The 19,985-nt window shown below is 45.1% G+C and overlaps 1 protein-coding gene across 3 annotated transcripts in view; it reads left to right on the plus strand.

Moving 5' to 3' along the window:
- The window catches only part of FOCAD (focadhesin), a 187,564-nt gene that overhangs the window by 65,508 nt on the left and 102,071 nt on the right, over positions 1-19,985 (plus strand). The gene's annotated exons all lie outside the window — the stretch shown is intronic.

The raw sequence follows: 19,985 nt of genomic DNA on the forward strand, positions 1-19,985 counted from the left end.
CATTGTCTTTAGTTTGGCCCTCAGTCGAGGCTGTTCATAAATTTGGCTGAGAGGCATCAAGAGTTGACTAGTCTAGCAAAACATGCACGGTGTCCCATCTCTCTAAATCCATACCCTACAGTAATTTTTGAAGCTTCTATCTCACACTTTCCCATCACCTTATTACATGAAGGTGATGAGTGATCACACTTGGGGGGCAGGGGGTTATTTTCTGTGGCAGACTGTATTTCTGACCTCCAGACCAGACTGGAAAGCAGAATGCCCTCTGATAGTACATCCCTGACTCACATGAACGTGCAGTATTTTCTTGTGTATGAATTATTTTGTACTGGGGATATTAAATTCTGTGTTCCTATATGGAAACTATTCCACTAAGAGTGCAATCATATCTGTCTAGGCAAACGAACTTGCAGATGAATTGCAACCTACCAGTGCATTCACATTAGCACATTTGCTGTTTTGCTGCTAGACTTTCTGTTGGACATGTTGCTACCGTTCAAGGCTTTGCCTCCAATATTTCAGTGTTAAATCTGAACTGGAAGGGTTAACCCATTCAAGGGTTAACCCATTCCATTCTAACCAATATTAAAGGGATGGTGTGGATTGTTGTGGTATTCTCAGGCCCAGATTTTGTCAAGGTGAGGAGAGGACAGGGTTAAGTGGAGACAGCAGTAGGGTCCCCTTAATGCTCAGACTATTTGGCACCTCTTTTACTCTTTACATAGACTAAAACTAATGACCTCCTTACGCAGGATAATATATGTATTTACATGATCCCTTCTCAGTGTTAGTAAGTAAGAATAATTAAAGCAACTTCATCTAATAAATAAATCCCAAATCAGTGTACTCTGTGGCATGGAAGCATTAAAATAATACTGGGAGTAGTCCTGAGATCTGTAATGTTAAAACCTTGTTAATCCTTAGAGATGGAAATGATCTATTCACCCTAAAACAACAATAAAGGAAGGAACAATGAGCAGCGAGTTTAAAACAAACTTACAAAGAGGGCTTGCACCCAAAGCCTTTGAACGCTGTCTGGAGTTACAAAGATGCTTTCTGATCAACTACTGCTCTGTTGTGTCAGAGCTAATAGGTGTCCCCATATCGTGGAGCAAAAGCCCTTTCATCTTCTGCGGTTCCTAGAGGGTGTTGTACTCTCAGATAACAGCAATGTACAATTGAGCAATAACTATCAAGACACAGGGCATTTCCTGGGGATTCATGACCGAGGGAAAGAGTTCACTGCAGGCCATTTATCACAAGGCAGAATCGTCTGTTTCCCCGGAAATACGCCATGCCAAGATCATTAGTGCTGTTATTACCTTTGCATTTGTTTACTTTTAAAAAAACAAAACGTGGGCTGGGAGGAAAGCATAATTTTGTCTCCCTGTGGTTTCTTTACAGCGCGACAGGGTAGCCGACTCTCAGTGGGGGGTGCTGCTGTGCTTCATTATTCCAGAGAATTCGTTTCTTGCAGAAGAATCCAATCAAATGTCTAGATTTTTACCTCCAGTTAAGGGTATAAAAATAATTTATTGTGGAAATGGTTCAGTAGGGTTGAGGGCCCTCAAGAAGCTAGCTAGAGTGGCCAGCTGTGTACAGTGGTTTTCTTTTAATCAAGTGTGGATTTTTGTATTACATTCCAGAGATCTTTTTATAGCATGGTGGTAGGATGCTATTTTCTGATTGGTTTTGTTGTTATAAACACATACACTTAAGTCTACGGGGGGCAACGGTGGTGGTGGGGGAATGTCTGCGTATAATGATAGTTTCTTAAAAAAAAATTGGCAGTATTTTTCATGGTGTAAAACCCCTTTTATTTCTACTTCACAAAGTTTTGTTTGTGGCATTGGTTACTATAGTACTTGACACATAAGCCCAAACTGTACTAAAGTCTCTTCAATCTGGTTCATGCAGAAGAGGGTTTAAAGTTGAGTCATTACCAAGCTGAATCTATAATTTTTGATAGGGATGTCAGAGAATTCCGCCACGGATCTCGGTGGGGCCGAATGCCAGTGCATTCGGCCCTCCGAAATCCGTGGCAGAACGAAGCCCCCCACCCCTGCACCCTGTGAAAAGTGTGCGAAACGGGACACTTACCTGGTTTGCTGCTTTGCGAATTCGCTGCTTTGCGAATGGCGGCCGCGTTTGTGGCCGCCATTCACTTCCCTATTTTTGCTGTGATAGGCTATGTAAATACTTATGTAGGCTATCACGGCTAATGCAGGGACACCATTTGCGTCCCTGCGGAGGCTGTGATAGGCTACGTAAATATTTACGTAGTCTACCACGGCGAAAGACAGGGGTGCAAATGGCGTAGCGGCCGCCATTTGCGCCCCTGTTTTTTTGCCGTGATAGGCTATGTAAATATTTACATAGCCTATCACGGCAAAAAAACCAGGAATGCAAATGGCGGCTGCTAAGCCATTTGCACCCCTGTCTTTCGCTGTGGTAGGCTACGTAAATACTTATGTAGCCTATCACGGCCATTTGTGTCCCTGCGGAGGCTGTGATAGGCTACGTAAATATTTATGTAGCCTACCTTGACGAAAGGCAGGGGTGCAAATGGCATAGCGGCCACCATTTGCGCCCCTGTTTTTTTGCCGTGATAGGCTATGTAAATATTTATGTAGCCTATCACGGCGAAAAAACAGGAACGCAAATGGCGGCCGCCGTAGCCACCGTCATTTGCATCCGCAGGCTCCACATGGTGCCTGCGAATGCAACCGGCCGGCGGCTCTGCGGAGTTGCCATGGAGTGGAGCCGGCCAAGTTAGGATTTTTGGGGGAGGTGCGGAGCGCTTCCCCCCCCACCGTGAATCACCCTGTCGAAAAGGTAATGACTTTCTTACAACCCTAATTTTGAAAAATGCAACATTTGTTTGTTTATTTGTTTACAAGACTTCTATTCTGCTTAATATTTTTTTTAATCCCTAAGTGGTTCAGATTAAAATGTGTAAATATAATACAATTTAAAAAAAACCCATAGAAAATAATCATTCAAAACTTTACAACAAGAATGAGAATAAAATAGGGCAGTACATAATCCATTTCAGGTCAGAGAAAGTCTGTGTGAACAAGTATGTTTTCAAGAGGCATTTGAAACTTATCTCAGTTTCTACCTTTTGAACCACACATTTCAGAGGATGGGTGCCACTACCAAGAAGGCCGGCTGCGGCTGGCTGGCTGGCTGGCTTGCTTGCTTGCTTGATTTATTTATCTTATTGCATTTCTATACTGCCCCATAGTCGAAGCTGTCTGGGTGGTTAACAGAAGTTATGGGCTGTTACCTGATGATGTTTTATTGGCTGCATCTCCTCAGAGGATTTCAGAGGTTGGTTGGTGTATATAGGGGCAGGCACTCTGCTAGGTATCCAGCAATAGCCACTTGACATATATAGATAGGCAGTGCGCTTAAGCAGCACAATGTCTCTCTGTGTAAACTGTGGATGTTTTAAAAAAAATTGCATGCAGGGTTGGATCCCGATTTAATCAGAGTAGACCCATTGAAATCAATGGAAATTTAGTAATGACTAATTCAATTTCCATTTATTTTATTGGGTGTACTTTAGGTATGACTAAATTTGAATCCAGCATATAGCAGTGATTGTGGCAGTACAGTAAGGATAGACAGAGTAGAAAGTATTCTAGAGGAGGAGGTAGAGGCTGAAGTTGTCTCCAAAGTAGTGAGCTGCCTTCGTGAGCAGGATTGGATCCAACAAGATTCAGATCTTACTGAAACCACATGCACAGCCATAATAATTGAGGGGTGTTCACTGGCACTCTTCTATATCAACCTGACAAGGAACCCTGGCATCATATTAATTGGGAGCCCACTTCAGTTAGGGTTGTCAACCAGCCAGAGAAAGAAGATTGGCCACTGTTGTGGTTTCGGGCTAGTTGCTTGACTGTCTGTTCTCTATCACTTCCTCCTCAAGCTTGGTTTTAGGTGTTGTTCTTTCTTAAATAAAGCTGTACACCTTTAGTAAATAGACAAATTTAGAACTAAGTTCTGCCCCAGACCACCAAAGACCGCTAGGCTCCCCTCCACACCATTAACTCCCTAGACGTGCCATGATCTCCACCCCTAGGCCTGCCCAGTTACCAGAACTCTTTCCCCCAAAGATTGGGGAGGGGTTGTAGCTCAGTGGCAGAGTACAGATTTTGCATGCAGAAAGTTCCTACTTCAATCCCCAGCATCTCCAACAGGGCTGGGAAAACCCCTGCTTGAACCCCTAGAGAGCTGCTGCCAGTCAGTGTTGACAATACTGGGCTAGATGGACCAATGGTTTGCTTCCGTATAAGGCAGCTTTCCGTGTTCTTATGTTCCAATCTAAGCCTTCCCTAGGGCTGCAAAATTCCAGGAAAGATCAGCTGCCTTTTGTAAGGAAGCTTTTTTCTTACCCAATACGGTCCTTTTCATTGAGAAACGTCTAATAAGTTTTCATGGAACCTCATGGCTCCCCAGAACTCAGTTTTAAAATGCCTGGTTTAAGGTAATGCAGCAGTTATATGCAGTAAACTTTGCCCTTACAACATACAGCTTTTTAAATTGACAGTATTGTATTTCCTTTGGAAGCCGTATAATAAATGGGGCAGTTTACCATAGTCCATCTATGTCTTGCATATGTGGTGGCCTACTTTATCAATATCTCAGCTGATTTGTAATTTTATTGGATCAGCTATTTTTGAAGGGAGAGTGTGCTGTTGTTTTAATTGTAACTTACTGGTGTAAGAACAGAATTTCTTTTTGGCATTCTAGATAACACCAGTGATTTACTGTACCTCAGCCAAACTCCAAGGACACTCAGAAAAGATCGGTAGCATTGAATACTGGGGAAGTTTTGACTTTGTCAGTTACAGACAGGGGGAGCCTAGCCACCGACAGAGAAGCCTGACTCACTGGCTGCAAATCATGATTGCTGAATGAACACCGCCAAGTTGGAAATAATACCGTGACTCAAACTATGTTAATGTGCGATGCCATTAGGCTATCTCATTGAATAAAAGTCTTTATTTAGGTTTGTGCTTTTTTTTTTCTTTTTTTATAAGAATGCATTAATCTTGGGATAGTGTTTGAATTTGGAAGGCCCCAGGGGCCACAGTGTCACGTTGAACTTCCCCCTGTGATTGTGAGGGCATGTAGTTATGGAGCGTTTTGTTATAAAATATGTAAAAGTGGGGAAATTCATTAGGGAACAGTTATGCTGGCACTTAAGCCAGGATCATTCTGTTGCAATTCATTGAGATGAGAAAAATGCTAGAGTGGCACTTCCTGGTCTGAACCGAAAGCTGCCACTGCTTGTGATGCTCTGTAGATGCATCTTTATGAGGCAAGATCTATTGGGTTTGGAGACCAGCTCTGTTTGTCTGGCATTGGAAATCTGAGTGGAGACCTCAATTTAATGTAATACTGGGACCCCTTTATTTAGTGGGGGGGGCAACTTGTGGCCCTCCAGATGCTTTGGCCTACAACTCCCATCATCCCTCACCATTGGCTATTCTGGCTAGGGCTGATCGGAGTTACGGTCCAACAACATCTGAACCAGCAACAGTTGCCCATCCCTACCTTTATTCAAGTGAACAGTGAAAAAAGCAATTACTTCTCCATCAGAATGCTACAAGGCAGAAGAAGTGAGACCTCCCCCCCCCCCCCCGCTCAATTGATAATCTTGTCATAGATCTAGAGCAGGGTGGAGAACGCTTGGTCCTCCAGGGCCACATCTACATCCGGCTTTTACTCTGGGGTGGCTGCGAGTCGAGGTCCCTTGTGATAGATGACGTAGTCACGACTTCTCAGCCATCCGTGGTTTTCACACGGAAAATGCGGAGTTCCAAGGAGTCGTTTTGCTGTGATGTTTTTCGTTTGCTACAGGTTTCCCCGCACTTGTGAGCCATCTGTCCCTTCCCCAAACCGACTTTGCATTTTGCGGTGGGGGTGCTGTAGGCGTTCATAGTGCCTGCATCACTCTGTGATGACCCTTTACTCCCCCTATTCCTTCTCAGCTGCCCAGTTACAGAGGCACAGAGGGGCATTTTCATCTATTTAATCACACTTTTGCACATTTTTGCAGCTTCGTGTCTTCGCAACGGTCGCTTTTGGACTCAGTACCCAAGGGCTGGGGGGGTCTTGGGGGAGGACCAACATCACTCTGGCCACCATTTCGGAGCGATGGCTAGGCACGTGGCACTCACACTTGTGCGTAGAGATGGGGAAGAATTTCTCCCCGAAACTTCAGGGGGCCGAGTGCCAACGTATTTGGCCCCCCGAAGTAGTTTCGGGGAGAAATTCTCCGCCCCCCCGCCCCCCGCCCCCCGCCCCCCCCCCGGATGGGACTTACCTTTCCCGAATGTCGTTCCCGGTGGCGGGTCGCAGCGGCAGTTCGGCAGGGCTTTGACAGGGGCAGGGTTTCCAAGAAAATGGTTTCCACCATTCCAAGAAAAGTAAAAAAAAAAACCACGCCCCCATGATAGGCTACGTGACGATTAACGTAGCCTATCACGGCTAGATTTGCAAAGTCAGCCGTGATAGGCTATGTAAATCGTCACGTAGCCTATCATGGGGGCGTTTTTTTTTTTTTTAATTTTTATTTCTCGGCCAGGCGAGGCAAGGTGCCTCCTCCCCGGCCTGAATTTCGGCCGGGTGAGGCGGGAAGCCTCCCCCCCGGCCTGAATTTCGGCCGGGCGAGGAGGGAAGCCTCCCCCCCCCGGCCTGAACTTCGGGGGGAGCAGCGAAGCGCCTCCCCCCCACCGCGAAGCAAGCTGCGAGACCAGGTAAGTGACTTTCGTGCATCCCTACTTGTGCGTGCAAACCATCGCGAGAGTCTCGGGCTGGGGAACTGGCAAACTGATGGTGTGGAAATGAAGGAGCACAAAACACCCACTTTTTATCTAAAAAGGAATCGAAAGACACAGCAGAGCCCCTCAAATACAAAACAGTCACTGAAGTCTTGAACCCCCACACTCAGGGACTGCACAGCTGCGCATTTCAGTATAATATATATAAAAAAGAGGGCACGGTGAGTGTGTTAGGGAAGCGTGCAGTACATCGCGAGTGTATCGCAGGGCTTGCTGATTCGAAGCCACATTGCTGTGCAGTTGCGATGGGGTGGGGGGTCAAAGCAGTGCTATACAGATGGGGCCCAGATGTTGTTGGACTGCAACTCCCATCGGTCCTAGTCAGCATAGCTATTGGTGAGGGGAGTTTCAGTCCAACAACATCTGGAGCGCCATACATTCCCCATCCCTTATCTAGAGTGAGGTTTATAGTACTGACAGTGAAAGTTTTCCTGGCAACCTAATCTAAGAGGATGAGAAACAGAAGCAGTCCCTGCGCCACTGCTGTTTTTCCAAAAGGAACCCATGAAATGCTACAACCCTCTGAACACCCAGGGGTTTAATGGCTGATTCCCACATACCCTCACCTTACTTGACCTCTTATTGTTTGATTACTTGACACTTGATAATTTGCAGTTCATGTATTAACTGGCTTGTTTTGAGTTCTGTCTGGGGCGCTACATATCCAGTTCCCCGCTTACTGCGGAGCCGCCATTGTGAGCAGGTGCAGGTCCTGCGGCGGGAAAGGAAGGGCGCTGGCGAGAACCTGGGTAGCGCCTTCCCATGGCATGAGTGCCGAGCCAATCAAAATGCTGGCGCATGATAGAGCTACAGCTTCAGTGCCAGAAATGCATCTTGACGGAAATACAGGCACTCCTGGGCCACCTCAATTTCGCATGTAGAGTAGTTTCACCTAGCAGAGCCTTCTGTGCCCGCCTGGCTAGGTCAACAGCCAGAATCCCGTCACCACACCATCATTTTAGAATAACAAAAAGCATGAAGGAGGACTTGAGGGTATGGTTGTGCTTCTTGTCTGAATACAATGGCATATCATTCTGGCAAGATCATCTTGAGGCAGGAGTGATCCAAGTGATTGAATTCGTGGTTATAAATTCAGTCACATGCTTCAGGGATCTTGGGGTTCGGGGTCTTCTTCCAAGGGCACTGGTGTACGTGGAGGTGGCCTACCCACTGGCATAATGCAGGCATCACATGAGACGTCACTTGGAATTTTTCCCCACCCTGTGTATATCTGTATATACACAGTGTATATCTGGAGAGAAAGATTCAGGGACAAGCAGGTGCACTTCTGGTGCAACAGTCAAGCAGTAGTCAGCGTCATTAACAGCCGGACATCACGCTCAGACAGAGTCGTGCGACTTGTCAGGAAATTTGTGCTGTCATTCTTGTTGGCCAGTGTCCTATTTTCAGCATGACATCTCCCGGGTGCGGATAACAAGATTGTGGATGCCTTGTCTCGGTTCCAGGAAGAGAGATTCTGCTCGTTGGCACCAGACACAAGAATCTGTCCAGACCCATTCCCGGAGGAGCTGTGGGCACTTGGGAATGAGCAAGAATGCTGGGCGTATTTAACTCAGTCTCAGAATCCACACTGCGCTCATATGCATCACCAGCTAACACATTTAGTGCCTTTGCCATCAGCAGGGGAGAACAGGGCAGCTGGCCCCCATCTGAAGCAATGGTCCTACAATATCTGGCATCCCTGCGGGATCAGGGCCTTGCGCCCCAAACCACCCATCTCCTTTGTCAGTAAGGCATATGAGGGGCCAGATCCCTGCATTTCTTTTCCGGGCTAGAAGGACATTAGAGGGCTGGTGCCAAGAGAGACCAGCAGCTCCTGATGGGAGAAGGCCCATAACATTTAATCTGCTAGCCCAGCTGTGCCATAAGGCCAACAAGCTGTGCTGTTCTGGGTATGAAGCCAAGTTATTCAGGGCAGCCTTCACCTTGGCCTTTTTTGGAGCATAACGGGTAAGCGAATTGGCCGCATCCAAGTCAGATAGCTCTGGATGGGCCCTGGATGTCCAGGATGTGACAATACTGTCACAAGGCAGATGCCTTAAGATCAGACATTCAAAGACTGATCAAAAGGGGAAAGGCCAGCTAGTTCACCTGAGGGGGTCCCCGGCAGAGGGCCCTTGCTCCCTGAGAGCAGCTAGGACCTTTTTAGCTGTGCGGCCTAGGAGTCCAGGTCTGTTCTTTATACATCAGGACCTAACTCCACTCACCAGATACCAACTAGTGAGCATACTACAGGCTTGTATCAGCACCTTGGGCCTCCCACCCCAGGAGTTCAGCTCACATTCCTTCAGGATTGGGGCAGCCACAACTGCCCCAGCCAAGTGGGGAATGCCAGAGACTAGAATACAAGCAACCAGTTGTTGGAAGTCATCGGTTTTCAGATCATACATTCGAGTACGGGCCTCTCATAATTGATTTTATCTGTTTTTATAGCTGTGGAGCACAACACCATATCAGTTGGGATCTGTGGGCACAGCATTGTACATTGGGCACGGCAGCATGCATTATGGAATGGACGGGGCATCAGCTTAGGACTGCATCAAGGGATAAAGCTGACCTGGCTGTGCAGGAGCGGCATGCTGTGGGATGAAGTGAAATCAATGGTGTTAGGACACGCTGCGACACACAGGTACCCTGATGCCATCGTCATACAATTGGGTGAGAATGATCTGGGGGCACGAAAAGGACTTGATTTGATCAACGTGGCTCGGAGAGACATCCTGGAGGTGCAGCATCATCTGGGCCAAAGACCTGGGAAAAGTAGATGTGGCCAGAAGAAAAATGAACAAGACCATGCAATGATTCATGGAAGCCCAAGGTGGGCGAGATAAGGCACTGCAGCATCATATTTAGCTGGGAAGAGCTGTACAGGCCTGATGGTGTGCACCTCTCCGACATGGGCAGTCAGCTTTAGTTAGATGTTATCTGATATTGTATCAAAACTTGGCTACAGCTGGAATAGGTTGGCGATGAGGCAGGGAAAATGCCTGCTTCTTGTGGTGTGATAGGCGTTGGGCTGGATCAATTTTGAAGGGAGAGCGAGATTGGGCTTCCCGCTTCCCTGCGGTGGGATCTGGGTGGGTGTGCCACCAAGACCAGGCCAGCGTGGTGGCTGCAGGTGTGTCACATACAGGGTGGAGGGAAAGGTTCACATTAGTGGTCTGCACCATGGTGGGCCTCTGACCCTTCCACCCATCACCAATGCTCCTGGAAGGCAGGCCAGGAAGGAATATCGGACAGCAGGTGGGCTGCCCGATGGGGGATCCATGCCCTATGCCTTTGCCAATCCTATTCAAATCAATAAAGTTGTGGCCAATTTAATAACCCATTTAAGTTGGTGTCTGTGGTTTGTTCCTTTCATCCGCCGCATGGACACAATTAGACGCTGCCCACACAAATATATCAGCTCATTCACACACTGAGAGCCACTACTTGATACAGCTGTTGTCTATTTTTATTTGTTTCTTTCTTACATTTCTATACCACCCAATAGCTGAAGCTCCCTGGGCATTTTATAAAATACAATACGATAAAACATAAATGTTTAACAGTTTAAAACTACAGTATAAACCGTATACAGTACATACTGAACATATGTGTGAACCATGTCAAAAATCGAAAGGAGAGTTGAGTCCTACAGGCACTTTGTGTTCTAGTCCTACATGAATAAGGTATTCAGTTCACCCAAATCCTATCTGCAGCGGCCTTCAGCTATATATGTAGGCTCATTCGTTTTTGAGCCTGTCCTATGTATCTAAAGATACATGCAGCTGAAGACCAGTATCTAAAGTCAATCACTTTTATTCTTCAAGTGGTAGCCAGATGGTTCCTTGAAGAGCCGGTGCACTCATTTCTTCTCCCTGCCCCTGTGTAAAGCTTTAAAGAGAATGGGAGCAAGTAATGGGGTTGTGTGGACTCTCACCACTACCCGGAGAATGTTGAATGTGATTGCCACATCCTCTATGCCCAATCTCTCTGCCACAAAAAGGTGTGGATGGAACATGTGGATGCACACACGTATTATTCCTAGTGTGTGCGTGTGAGCAGGTGACTCACTCCTGTGTCTTTTTCGTACATAGAGTCAGCACATTAACGGGTACGCTTCCTAAGATAAAAACTCATTCTTTGGCTTTCCGATAATGGCAGTGTACTCACTGCCTGATAATCTTTAGCAAATGAGTTTGTTAAAGTGTAATGTATTTTTGGGTGCCCCCTGCCCACTAACCTATTCATATGCTTGAGACCAAGAGAGGAATTTGCTCCAGAATCAGATCAGCTAGTGACCCTAGAGTCCTCTTCTGTTTTTATTTATTTATTTATTACATTTATATCCCACCTTTTTTCCTCCGTAAGGAACCCAAGGTGACATACATAATCCTCCTCTCCATTTTATCCTCACAACAACCCTGTAAGGTAGGTTGGGTTGAGAGTCTGTGATGGGCCTGAAGTCACCCAGTCAGCTTCCATGGCTGAGTGGGGCCTAGAACCCAGATCTCCCGACTCCCAGTCCAATGCTCTAGCCACTACACCACACTGGCCCCCCCATGTAGTTTGCCCGATTCATTTCCTTGAGCGGTCTGCAGCTTTTTGTCCTCAACACAAAAACTCTTTCCAGAGATGGCACCTAGCCATTTTGGTGCTTAAGGCAGAAAATCCAAGTTCTTCTGCCAGTATTAAAAGTAAAATACGTAAATGAATGACATTTTGTTGTAATTTAATGTTAACTGCTTTGCCCTGCCTAATGGCAGGGCTGATCATGCCCTTTTTTTAATTGTTGCTGCTGTACCTGCTGTTTGCTTGTGTCAGATTGTGGTCTGGGTGGTGTAGGTCAGGGGTACAGAACCTAAGGCCTGGGGGCTGATGATGGCCCTCCTGGGGTCCCAATCTGGCCCTCCAGGGAGTTCCAGATAGCCATGTCCCCTTCCCCTGGCTCCAACCCCCTTTGATCACTGAGTGTTTGGTGGTTCCTGCCTTTTGTGCAGTTTTCTCCCCATTCTAAAAGGTTGAAAAGCCTCTCCTACGCTTTAGTTACTGGCGGTAAGAGCTTCAAGCTAAAATATATGGTATTTTGATCCTGGCTCTTTTACCTTTGGCTCCATTCACCACTGGAATGTGGCACCTGAGAGCTTCTCCAAAATGAAATTTGGCCCTGAGGCTGAAAGAGGTTCAACACCCCTCTTTGTAGGCTGATGGGATAGGGAAGGGGGATAAAGCATGAATAGCCATGTGTGTGTGTGTGTGAGAGAGAGGGGCGGGGGAGTGTGTGTGGGAGGGGAGAAGGAGAGAGAATGAGAACCTATTTTGGTTCCTTCCAGTTCACTTAGAATCACCCTGGAGTGCAGTGTTTGGTTTTAGGCTCTGTATTTAAAGGTTGTTGTCAAGTTGGAGAGCATTCAGAGGACAGCTGAAGATATTGAAGTGTCCGGGAGGCAAATCTTGTGAGGAGAGACAGAAGGAACTGGGTATCCTAATACATCAAAGGATCTCAGGTAGATGAAGGCAAACAGTTGTTCTCCATATCCACAGATAAAAAATAAACAATGCCTTTACTGCTTGTGGAGGGGCCGTGGTGGCTTAGTGGTTAAGACGCTGAACTGCAGACTGGAAGGTCGCCAGGTCAGCAGTTCAAGGCCCGAGTGCTGCGTGACGGAGTGAGCTCCCGTCTTCAGCCCCAGCTTCTGCCAACCTAGTAGTTCGAAAGCAAGAAATTGCAAGTAGATAAATAGGTACTGCTTCGGCGGGAAAGGTAACAGCGTTCCGTACACCTCGGTGTTTAGTCATGCCAGCCACATGACCACGGAAGCGTCTTCGGACAGTGCTGGCTCTTCGGCTTAGAAATGGGGATGAGCACCGCACCCTAGAGTTGGACACGACTGGTTGGGGACACCTTTACCTTTTTTTTTTACTGCTTGTATGTGCTTAAATGCAACATATGAGCTAGTGATCATAGGTTCAGCCAGCAGCCAGTATCATCACAGCAGCATCTTTTTCAAAATGCTTCCGATCACTGTAGATTCCTTTTCTAAAGGATGACACATTAAACTCTCTATGCAAATAGTGTACCCAGGAACAGGTAAGATCGCTATGTGTACAAGAAAATGTGTATAATGTTTTAAAACTCAAATTGGCAGAGCAGAGAATGCATAGGAATTATTTTATGGACATTTGGTTGACAGAAGATGCAAATTGCAAGACTTCTGTAATAGTTTCATCTTATTCTTTTCCCCTCACATGAGTTCAGTTTTGGAAGAAGGAACTCTTAATTTCAGTCCCAAAATCATCCAGACAATATGTTTAAGGCAAACCACTTGCTGGAAGATTTAGACAGATACTTTCTCATTCTTCAGTGAGGCTGAACAGTCCCAGGCACTGGAGTATATTTGAGCTGATTTCTCCAAAGAAACACAAATACATGGTTAAGAACCGAGACATTGAGGAGAGTGCCATATATTTCGTTCTCGTTGTTGCAAAGTTCAGATTAATTGATTGGTTAGATTAATGGCTTAAATACCTTTTGATTAAAAAAAAGGTGTTCCAAATTAATTGGGCAGCAGACTGTACTGTAACCCTGCACATGGTACAAGACCAGGTACTGTAACCCTGTGCAGTCAGGATGCTTAATCCCATGACTGATGGCTGAATGCAGTCACAATTCCTCTTCAGTCCTTTTCCCCATCAGCACCGGGAGGTCAGGGATGGAGCGGGCAGGGATGGAATGCACACCCCTGTCTGCCCTCCATGCCTACTGTTTTTTAACCTCTGAAGAGGGCTCTAATCCACACCTTTCCCAGCTATCTGTTTAGATTGCACCCCTGCCTTAGCAGACATTTGTACAAAGACCCCTCATTGATCTTTTTAGGCACCTTGGGCCAGATCAAATGTCACATTCCTAGTTTGTTGGATTGGGAGTGTTCTGTGTGCCTGCATACTCCCCCTTCCCTTTCCTCCTCTCTTTGTGCTCCCAGTTCAGTACCACACTTCCCGGTTTGTTAAACCCATATTGTCCAGGAGCCAGGAAACTGGCTTGAGCGCTTCCATCAAACCAGGTTTGCAAACCAGGATTGAACTGTGATCTGCAATGTTGGTTTCCAGGGAACACCGTAACCACACTTTCCTGGTTTTAATAGTATGTGAAACTATAGTTTAACATATCAGGAAGACTAGTATTCAATTGGGTGCATGAGGGGAGGAGGAAAAAGGAATGGCTCATGGGTACACGCACATTCCTGAAGCAACAAACCATGACTTGTTGCATTTCTGAACCGGGCCATTAAATATGTTGGCGGACTGGAAGTAGGTGACCCAAGGTTGGCCACGCCTTAGTATTTTGGAATAGTAAAAAATAGTATATGTTGATAATCCTACTTTGGTTGTTTTGTTCTGTTTCAAATGGCATGAGAAAAAGCTTTTTTTTCATGGATTGCAAAAAAGGTAATTGTATGTAGTAGCCAGGAATTCATTGGTATCACGGTGTTGGCAGTATACTTATGTATGTTTTGTATGTTTTTTATTGGTGCATTTTATATTGTGGTAAGTTGACTTACAACTATAGAGAGGTAATTGGCAGCAGAACCATACGAGCCATGCTGAATCAGAGCAGTGGCCGATCTCATCTAGCATTCTGTTCATACAGTGACCAACCAGCTGCCTGTGGGAAGCCCACAAGTAAGAGATGAATGGAATAGCACTCTCCTGCGCATGTTCCCCAGCAACTGATATACAGAGGCATATACTGCCTCTGATATCAGTGATATGGGAGATAATGTATAGCCATCATGACCAGTAGCCATTGATAGCCTTATGCTCCATTAAGAAACCTATATGTGTCTACTCAGAAGTAAGTTCACTGAGTAAAATGGGGCATAAACTCAGATAAATGGGTATAGCATTGCAGCCTGATATGAGGAAGAATAACAGAATGCTTATTCAGTTTCTGTTTACTTAGTTATTGCTAGTGCTGAAGCTTAAGGCCTCTTGCTGTAATAGACCTTATACATACAACTAACAATATGTTGCAGTGATCTCATAGGCCTTGTGCTTGACCTTGACAGAAAATAAAATAGCGTTTGGCTGTGTGGCTTACCTGACTTTGTCTTCACTAGCTTAATTTATTCTGAGTATAAGGCATTTGGAAAATGCACATCGCCATTCTGTATTGGTTTTTGCATATTTCATAACTATTGCAAATAGTTGGGGAATGCCTAAATTCAGTACGGTTTACATTTGTTTTTCCTGTTCCAGGATAAATTGATGTATCATTTCTCCAATTAATTTGTAAATACATATTTATGATCTCTCCCAACTATTGAAGATTTATTTCTCTCTCTCCCCCTCCCTCCTTCCCTGTGTGTGTGTGTGTGGATTCTCCAGATGAATTGTTCTCTCTGGTTCTTGGGAATAATGTTCATGAAAGTGGGGGTGGAGAAGTGTCATTTTCACTCAACATATAATCAGATTAAGTTTCAGTAGCTGTCAACGTTAGTTACACTGGAATTGTATTCATGGATCTGCCTGTTCGTTAAAAGGACTTAACTCAATAGGCATTCCTGAAAGCTTTATCTTTACAGTTTTTGAAATAGTCCCCCTAAAGTGTTTTCACAATCTCTGAAGTGGCTGCTTAATTCAGCAATTACTTCTCTGATGCCCAGTATGCTGATTATGTTTTGCTAATATAAAAATATTGCTACAGTGATTTCATTAAGTCATTCCCTTTATGGAATGAGCTTCACAGGGGCGCTGTCAGTTCATTTCTCTGCATAGATAGATATTTGATTCTCCCACTTGGTAGAGATATCTGTAGCTTTGCTTCTAATTTTGTATACATTATGAAACTATCTCTGGCATCTACTTCCTGGATTTTGAATATAAAGCAGATGTGTAATTCTAACATAGCCCCCACCCCCACCTGCCCCGATCAAGTTTTGTTTTGACCTTTCACTTGAGGACTTGCAACTCTTGAAAGAATATATTTTCCAGGCAACTTCTAATCTGTTGATGCATCCATTATGATCAGAGTGTAGACTTGAATGATACATAAATAATAGGAGATAAGTAATCCTGGCAGAATCCTGCAGATATGATAGAACTGTCTGAAAAGTTGAAATTCCTAAAGGGAACTTCCGTGCATTTCTGTCAAGGATTAACCACAGGGAGATCAACTGAAGTCTTCATTACAATGACTTGTTCCCTGCAGAGATTTGAGGTGAGGGCGAAGGGCGGGTTGGGGGAGAGGCTTGGAAAACAAGGAGAATGTGTTTCAGGGGAGAGGAAGACAGAATGCAGCATTAATGCCTACAGTGCAAAAGACTCGACTGCTATGTTCACTCATTCAAAGTATGATCTTGTGCACTGTGGTCTTAGATGGTCTGGCCTGGCCTGGCCAACTTCCTTTTTTTCCTTGAAAAGTTCAGCTATATTTGTGGTATGGAATGAAGGTTGAATAAGGTCAGTCATTATCTCCAGGTGTCACTGGTTCTAATGTCTGTTTATCTATAATTAGCATTGTTGCTGCTGTGATGCATGAAGTACAAAGAGATGTGTGAGCCTCAATACTTTGATTCCAATAACCAAACTAACCTTTGTCAGCAAAATACGAGAATGAGCAAAACAACAGCAAAAACCCCTTCTTGGCAGGGGAATGCCAATGTCAAGTTGGAAGATTTGCTACTTAGTTTTTTTTAAAAAAATGTTTCAGCTGTATTTGAAAAGTGTTTGGGTGACATAAATGCTCACTTTTTAACTCCCTGCAAACATCCACATTAAACAAAGGATTTCAGCGAAGTTCCTTTGATTATAAAGGTAGGGTGCAATTCTATCGAGACAGACGTCAGCCTCTGAATTCGGAGGCTGAATCCTATCCATTGCAGATTGGGCGGAGCACATACGGGATCCTGTCCTCTGTGCTTTGCCTGCCCTGTGTTCCTGCCTAGATGCGCGTTTTTGTGAGTCTAGCTGGGGCTTTAGAGAGGGAATGGAAATGGGCCTGGAGGCCCCATAGGAAGCAACGTAAAGGGGCTTCTGCAGTTTCCTCCCCTCCCTGCGCCTGGGAACACCCCTGTTTCACCCTCTCTGTGCTCCATTTTACAAGCAGCCGCCGTCATTCTCCCCGTGTAGGCTATGAGGGGGAGCAGGCGGGGAGTACGGTTTCCTGGCTCCGAGCTCAGAGCACTGCCTACAAGCTCTGAGCCAGTAAACCAAATAACCCTATGGCCCTCTAGACAGTGTTTAGTGGCCATAGAATTTCTCTCCCTGCTTCTTAACCATCCCTTACGAAACCAAAATTTCTTGTCAGGTTTCAAGATATATTTATTTCTGGCATTAAGTGTTTGGGAAACAAAACAAGTAAGGGGATCAATATTTACCTCCCTGCCCATGACTTTCAGTACTCCAGCTCAACCACCCTTGGCTGAGGGTCTCTTGCTCCCTCTTTGCCCCTTTCCTTGTAACCGTGGCCCTGCCTCCCAGAACACCTGCGTGATGCCATCTCCCTTCCTTAAAATGCCTCCTCAAAACCCATCTTTTCTGTAAAGCACTTGGCCCCATGCCCGACTGTAACAAAGCCAAGCACACCTAAATGCAGTAACTGCATACCTTTATGCCTCCTTTCCTTTGTTCTGCAGAGTTTACATTGTGCACCCTTTTGTTAGAAGGAACCCTGTCTTCTTGTACTGTGTAAAGCCCCATGTGCATTGATGGTACAGTAGAAAGAAATATATAAATACTTTTACACATCAATAATTGTTGATAGCCCTCTTCATGTGTTGGATGGTCCAGGTCCTGCCCCCCAGCACCGGGCATGCTGCCAGGCCCTGTCTCCAAACGCCCAGTTGTTATCGTGGTTGTCTGCAGTAAAGAAAGTTATGTGCAAGTAGTGGATGTCCAGTAGCATGCAAGACTTAGGGTTGTACTGATCTCTTCATCATGTGGAAAGGGAAGGGTACTAATTCTCAGCTTTACAGAGAACTGCAAGTTTGCTTAATAATGCAGATACTGAGACATAGTTAATTACCTAATCAAAGATTTAGCCCTTCAAACCAGTCCTGTTTCAAGCTCTTTTGCCGCCTCAAGTGGGAAAGAACATGTGCCACCCTGCTGCTGCCGCCACACCACCTCCTTGCATCCCTTGCCTGCCACTGCCACATTGTACCCCTGTCCTGGAGTCACCTTACCTTTTCCACTGTGCCAGCTCTATGGAGAGCCATACGTCCAGAAGAAGCAGCCATCCAGGTCTTGTGAGAGCCCTGCAGCCACTTCTTTTGGCTGCTCAGCTCTCTATCAGGGACGCAGAGTGTGGCGGTTGCTCCAAAGAGCCCCACCAGCTGCTCTCTTGCTGTGGCAAATGCCATGGTGGGAGAGTGGCTGGTGGGGCCCTCTAGAGCACCTGCTGGAGGGGGCGGGGCAGTGGCAGCCCCTCCTGGCGGGGGGGGGGATGGTGTAATTCACTGCTTCTCCTGATACAGGCACTTCACCCTGCGTCATGGGTGGGCTGTCCCACATTCAAATATGCAGCTACTTTAGGTACAGCCAAATGTATGTGTTGCACCCAGTCGGTTTCCTGCTCTTTTCCCTTTGAACAGGAGGCACCCATTCTGTAGCGTGAAGTAGTTTTCAAATACTCCCAACCTTTGAAAGGTGATTTTGCCATGTGCCCTCTGTGTTCCCACACACACTGTGTTCTTCAAAAAACAAATCATTAGTCGCATGGTTTATTTAATCCTGTCCATGTAATAAAATCCATTGGCTAGTAAGTGGATATATGCTGTTGTATTTCTCGAAGAACCCAAGATCTCTATGTTTTAAAATCAGTTGACTTAATAAATGGTGTTAATATCATCCTGACATCTAAGAATGCATTACCTAGTCTAGATGTGGACTGCAACTCTCTCAATTGTTGCATTTCCTGAATTTCACTGTTATAGTACTCTGGAGGCTCATCTTGAAAACAACTTGCTTCAACGTCTTATTAAGCAATAATTTTGAGGCAAGTAGGTGCATACACTGGAACAAGTAAAAGTTTTATTAGGAGCAAACCCCTTTCATTTTAAAATGGTATCAGACTTCCTTAAAAAAACTTTTCTTCAAGTTAAAAGATCAAGTATTTTGAGAATCTAAGAATTCCATAACAAATTCCGTGATAGTTGAATATTAAAGAACAAACAGCCCTGACTGTAGTGGTTTCTCTTGAGTTTACAGTGGCCAGGTAATTAGTGCATACAATTAAATTTACTGAATGGTGAGTTTTGATATAGATCCTTTTAGCAATTTATGGAGGCCGTGGGTTTGCCATACTCATGCCATTGTAGACTTAGGGAGGGGGGCTCTATTTAAGCAGGCTTTAGTGTTCTGTCCAAGCTGTTTCTTTGGAACCTTCCTACCCACTAACAATTTGGGCAAACTAGGAATAAACGTTGTTAGTGAATGATTTGATTGTTGTGTTGCTCTGGTATAGAAAGTTTTCAGAGATTGTTCTTCTGCTTTTTTATACCTTTGAAAAGCATAAACCTACGGGGTTTATGGGGATGAGGATGAAATGTAGCCCTGAGCTGGAATTCTCATGGATTGATGTCCTTTTCACAGCATTTCAGTAATTGTAGAGTTACTCTTCTGTTTTTACCTAATTTTTATACTGAAAGTATCCTGTTCATCCTGCTTCATTTGCATAGGAACCAGATTCTGCTGCTCCATGGATATTAATTGGATTACATTCCTTGAATTTTTATCAGGTCAGAATTGGACTTCAGAACAGGCCATAATGATTAGTCCAGCCACGGCCAATTTCAAACTGTATATATGTTTGCCAAACCTGTGATAATAATGTATTAAAAGAAGTCCTTACTCATTTCTCAGGGTTGGTCCAAAAGCATGTGATACAGCAACTCTGCTGAAGCTAAACAGGTCTAAATTTTACCATCTTAACATGTTTACTGTATGAGTTGTGAATATCAACAGCATGAAATCCACCTGATCCTGGGTAGGTTTTGGCCACTTAGAAATACTCATTAAAACATTGCACATCTGATCTACAACAGGAGTCTACAACATATCTTGTAGATGATTTATAGATGATGGTACTTACTGTAGATATGAGAATGTCACCAAGTGATGGAT

The sequence above is a fragment of the Heloderma suspectum genome, chromosome 2, assembly GCF_057233095.1.
Source record: "Heloderma suspectum isolate Gila_16-S chromosome 2, 16-S_ref, whole genome shotgun sequence".
Taxonomy (NCBI): Eukaryota; Metazoa; Chordata; class Lepidosauria; order Squamata; family Helodermatidae; genus Heloderma; species Heloderma suspectum.